Source organism: Scomber scombrus, unplaced genomic scaffold, assembly GCF_963691925.1.
Source record: "Scomber scombrus unplaced genomic scaffold, fScoSco1.1 SCAFFOLD_172, whole genome shotgun sequence".
Classification (NCBI taxonomy): domain Eukaryota; kingdom Metazoa; phylum Chordata; class Actinopteri; order Scombriformes; family Scombridae; genus Scomber; species Scomber scombrus.
Genome location: NW_026910703.1, coordinates 42501 through 47500, shown reverse-complemented (window position 1 = coordinate 47500; position 5000 = coordinate 42501). Strand labels below are relative to the sequence as shown.

The 5000-nt window shown below is 50.5% G+C and overlaps 1 protein-coding gene across 7 annotated transcripts in view; it reads left to right on the top strand.

Annotated features, from left to right (window-relative positions):
• Window positions 1-5000, top strand: part of vps16 (VPS16 core subunit of CORVET and HOPS complexes) — a 22283-nt gene that overhangs the window by 16203 nt on the left and 1080 nt on the right. The window contains exons 22-24 of one of the 7 annotated variants that reach the window (XM_062415342.1): window positions 3425-3521; window positions 3608-4655; window positions 4852-4870. The gene's annotated coding sequence lies outside the window, so the exon portion shown is untranslated. Of the gene's footprint in view, window positions 1-3424; window positions 3522-3607; window positions 4656-4851; window positions 4871-5000 lie in introns of those variants that run through there. The other 6 variants (XM_062415338.1, XM_062415337.1, XM_062415344.1 and 3 more) reach the window with 6 other exon arrangements.

The following is a 5000-nucleotide window of genomic DNA, read 5'->3' as shown; positions in this document are numbered from 1 at the left end:
CTCTCTCTACCTGTCTCTCTCTCTACCTGTCTCTCTCTACCTGTGTGTCTCTCTACCTGTGTCTCTCTCTACCTGTGTGTCTCTCTACCTGTCTCTCTCTACCTGTGTCTCTCTCTACCTCTGTCTCTCTCTTTACCTGTCTCTCTCTTTACCTGTGTGTCTCTCTACCTGTCTCTCTCTACCTGTGTCTCTCTCTACCTCTGTCTCTCTCTCTACCTGTCTCTCTCTCTACCTGTCTGTCTCTCTACCTGTCTCTCTCTACCTGTGTCTCTCTCTACCTGTGTCTCTCTCTACCTGTCTCTCTCTACCTGTGTCTCTCTCTACCTGTGTCTCTCTCTACCTGTCTCTCTCTCTACCTGTCTCTCTCTACCTGTCTCTCTCTCTACCTGTCTCTCTCTTTACCTGTGTCTCTCTCTACCTGTGTCTCTCTACCTGTGTCTCTACCTGTCTTTCTCTACCTGTCTGTCTCTCTACCTGTCTGTCTCTACCTGTCTCTCTCTCTACCTGTCTGTCTCTCTACCTGTCTCTCTCTCTACCTGTCTCTCTCTCTACCTGTCTCTCTCTACCCGTGTCTCTCTACCTGTGTCTCTCTCTACGTGTCTCTATCTACCTGTCTCTCTCTCACCTGTCTCTCTCTACCTGTCTCTCTCTACCTGTGTCTCTCTCTACCTGTCTCTCTCTCTACCTGTCTCTCTCTACCTCTGTCTCTCTCTCTACCTGTCTGTCTCTCTACCTGTCTCTCTCTACCTCTGTCTCTCTCTACCTGTCTCTCTCTCTACCTGTCTGTCTCTCTACCTGTCTCTCTCTACCTGTGTCTCTCTCTACCTGTCTCTCTCTACCTGTGCCTTTCTACCTGTCTCTCTCTCTACCTGTCTCTCTCTACCTGTCTCTCTCTACCTGTCTGTCTCTCTACCTGTGTCTCTCTACCTGTGTCTCTACCTGTCTCTCTCTACCTGTCTCTCTCTACCTGTCTCTCTCTACCTGTGTCTCTCTCTCTACCTGTCTCTCTCTCTACCTGTCTGTCTCTCTACCTGTCTGTCTCTCTCTACCTGTGTCTCTCTCTACCTGTCTCTCTCTCTACCTGTCTCTCTCTACCTGTGCCTCTCTACCTGTCTCTCTCTCTACCTGTCTCTCTCTACCTGTCTCTCTCTACCTGTGTCTCTCTCTACCTGTCTGTCTCTCTACCTGTCTCTCTCTACCTGTCTCTCTCTACCTGTGTCTCTCTCTACCTCTGTCTCTCTCTCTACCTGTCTGTCTCTCTACCTGTATGTCTCTCTACCTGTCTCTCTCTCTACCTGTCTCTCTCTACCTGTCTCTCTCTACCTGTCTCTCTCTACCTGTGTCTCTCTCTACCTGTCTCTCTCTACCTGTGTCTCTCTCTCTACCTGTCTGTCTCTCTACCTGTGTCTCTCTCTACCTGTCTCTCTCTACCTGTCTCTCTCTACCTCTGTCTCTCTCTCTACCTGTCTGTCTCTCTACCTGTCTGTCTCTCTACCTGTCTGTCTCTCTACCTGTCTCTCTCTACCTCTGTCTCTCTCTCTACCTGCCTGTCTCTCTACCTGTCTGTCTCTCTACCTGTCTCTCTCTACCTGTGTCTCTCTCTCTACCTGTCTGTCTCTCTACCTGTCTCTCTCTACCTGTGTCTCTCTCTACCTGTCTCTCTCTACCTGTGTCTCTCTCTCTACCTGTCTGTCTCTCTACCTGTGTCTCTCTCTACCTGTCTCTCTCTACCTGTCTCTCTCTACCTCTGTCTCTCTCTCTACCTGTCTGTCTCTCTACCTGTCTGTCTCTCTACCTGTCTCTCTCTACCTGTGTCTCTCTCTACCTGTCTCTCTCTCTACCTGTGTCTCTCTCTACCTGTCTCTCTCTCTACCTGTCTCTCTCTACCTGTGTCTCTCTCTACCTGTCTCTCTCTACCTGTCTCTCTCTACCTCTGTCTCTCTCTACCTGTCTCTCTCTACCTGTGTCTCTCTCTACCTGTCTCTCTCTACCTGTGTCTCTCTCTACCTGTCTCTCTCTCTACCTGTCTCTCTCTCTACCTGTCTCTCTCTACCGTTGTCTCTCTCTACCTGTGTCTCTCTCTACCTGTCTCTCTCTACCTGTCTCTCTCTCTACCTGTCTCTCTCTACCTGTCTGTCTCTCTCTACCTGTGTCTCTCTCTACATGTCTCTCTCTCTACCTCTGTCTCTCTCTCTACCTGTCTCTCTCTCTCTACCTGTCTCTCTCTCTACCTCTGTATCTCTCTCTACCTGTCTCTCTCTCTCTCTACCTGTGTCTCTCTACCTGTGTCTCTCTACCTCTGTCTCTCTCTCTACCTGTCTCTCTCTCTCTCTACCTGTCTCTCTCTCTACCTGTCTCTCTCTCTCTCTACCTGTGTCTCTCTCTCTACCTGTCTCTCTCTCTACCTGTCTGTCTCTCTACCTGTCTGTCTCTCTCTACCTGTGTCTCTCTCTACCTGTCTCTCTCTCTACCTGTCTCTCTCTACCTGTGCCTCTCTACCTGTCTCTCTCTCTACCTGTCTCTCTCTACCTGTCTCTCTCTACCTGTGTCTCTCTCTACCTGTCTCTCTCTACCTGTGTCTCTCTCTCTACCTGTCTGTCTCTCTACCTGTGTCTCTCTCTACCTGTCTCTCTCTACCTGTCTCTCTCTACCTCTGTCTCTCTCTCTACCTGTCTGTCTCTCTACCTGTCTGTCTCTCTACCTGTCTGTCTCTCTACCTGTCTCTCTCTACCTCTGTCTCTCTCTCTACCTGCCTGTCTCTCTACCTGTCTGTCTCTCTACCTGTCTCTCTCTACCTGTGTCTCTCTCTCTACCTGTCTGTCTCTCTACCTGTCTCTCTCTACCTGTGTCTCTCTCTACCTGTCTCTCTCTACCTGTGTCTCTCTCTCTACCTGTCTGTCTCTCTACCTGTGTCTCTCTCTACCTGTCTCTCTCTACCTCTGTCTCTCTCTACCTGTCTCTCTCTACCTGTGTCTCTCTCTACCTGTCTCTCTCTACCTGTGTCTCTCTCTACCTGTCTCTCTCTCTACCTGTCTGTCTCTCTACCTGTCTCTCTCTACCTTTGTCTCTCTCTACCTGTGTCTCTCTCTACCTGTCTCTCTCTACCTGTCTGTCTCTCTCTACCTGTGTCTCTCTCTACATGTCTCTCTCTCTACCTCTGTCTCTCTCTCTACCTGTCTCTCTCTCTCTACCTCTGTATCTCTCTCTACCTGTCTCTCTCTCTCTCTACCTGTGTCTCTCTACCTGTGTCTCTCTACCTCTGTCTCTCTCTCTACCTGTCTCTCTCTCTCTCTACCTGTCTCTCTCTCTACCTGTCTCTCTCTCTCTCTACCTGTGTCTCTCTCTACCTGTTTCTCTCTCTACCTGTGTCTCTCTACCTGTGTCTCTCTACCTGTCTCTCGCTCACCTGTCTGTCTCTCTGCAGGTACTGGTGGCTCAAACTGAAGTCTTTGGCAGAGAAGGAGGAGTGGGAGGAGTTAGAAAAGTTCTCCAAGAGTAAGAAGTCTCCTATTGGCTACCTGGTAAGTCCCGCCCCCTGTTTACCTGGTCATTTTGAATAAAGATTCAACTACATTTCCCATGAGTCTTAGCGCTGTGTCTTCTTCAGGCCTTCGTGGAAGTCTGCATGAAGAGTAACAACAAGTATGAAGCCAAGAAGTACGTTACCAAGGTGACGCCTGAGCAGAGGGTCAAAGCTCACCTGGCTGTCAGGTAAGACTCTGACCTGCTCCACATTACTACCTGTCAACCAATCAGATCACTTCATACAATAAAGAGATCAATATATTTATAGATGATTATTGATCCAGACATCATCCATCTCATATCATCATGTTAAAGATCTGATCAGACAGGTGAGGACAGACAGGTGAGGACAGACAGGTGAGGACAGACAGGTGAGGACAGACAGGTGAGATCAGACAGGTGAGGACAGACAGGTGAGGACAGACAGGTGAACACAGACAGGTGAGGACAGACAGGTGAGGACAGACAGGTGAGGACAGACAGGTGAGGACAGACAGGTGAACACAGACAGGTGAAGACAGACAGGTGAGGACAGACAGGTGAGATCAGACAGGTGAGGACAGACAGGTGAGATCAGACAGGTGAGGACAGACAGGTGAGGACAGACAGGTGAACACAGACAGGTGAAGACAGACAAGTGAGGACAGACAGGTGAGGACAGACAGGTGAGATCAGACAGGTGAGGACAGACAGGTGGAGACAGACAGGTGAGGACAGACAGGTGAACACAGACAGGTGAGGACAGACAGGTGGAGACAGACAGGTGAGGACAGACAGGTGAGGACAGACAGGTGAACACAGACAGGTGAACACAGACAGGTGAGATCAGACAGGTGAGGACAGACAGGTGAGGACAGACAGGTGAGGACAGACAGGTGAGGACAGACAGGTGAGACACAGACAGGTGAGACACAGACAGGTGAGGACAGACAGGTGGAGACAGACAGGTGAGGACAGACAGGTGAGATCAGACAGGTGAGATCAGACAGGTGAGATCAGACAGGTGAGGACAGACAGGTGAGGACAGACAGGTGAGGACAGACAGGTGAGGACAGACAGGTGAGGACAGACAGGTGAGACACAGACAGGTGAGGACAGACAGGTGGAGACAGACAGGTGAGGACAGACAGGTGGAGACAGACAGGTGAGGACAGACAGGTGAGATCAGACAGGTGAGATCAGACAGGTGAGGACAGACAGGTGAGGACAGACAGGTGGAGACAGACAGGTGAGGACAGACAGGTGGAGACAGACAGGTGAGGACAGACAGGTGAGGACAGACAGGTGAGATCAGACGGGTGAGGACAGACGGGTGGAGACAGACAGATGAGGACAGACAGGTGAGGACAGACAGGTGAGATCAGACAGGTGAGGACAGACAGGTGAGGACAGACAGGTGAGACAGACAGGTGAGGACAGACAGGTGAGATCAGACAGGTGAGGACAGACAGGTGGAGACAGACAGGTGAGGACAG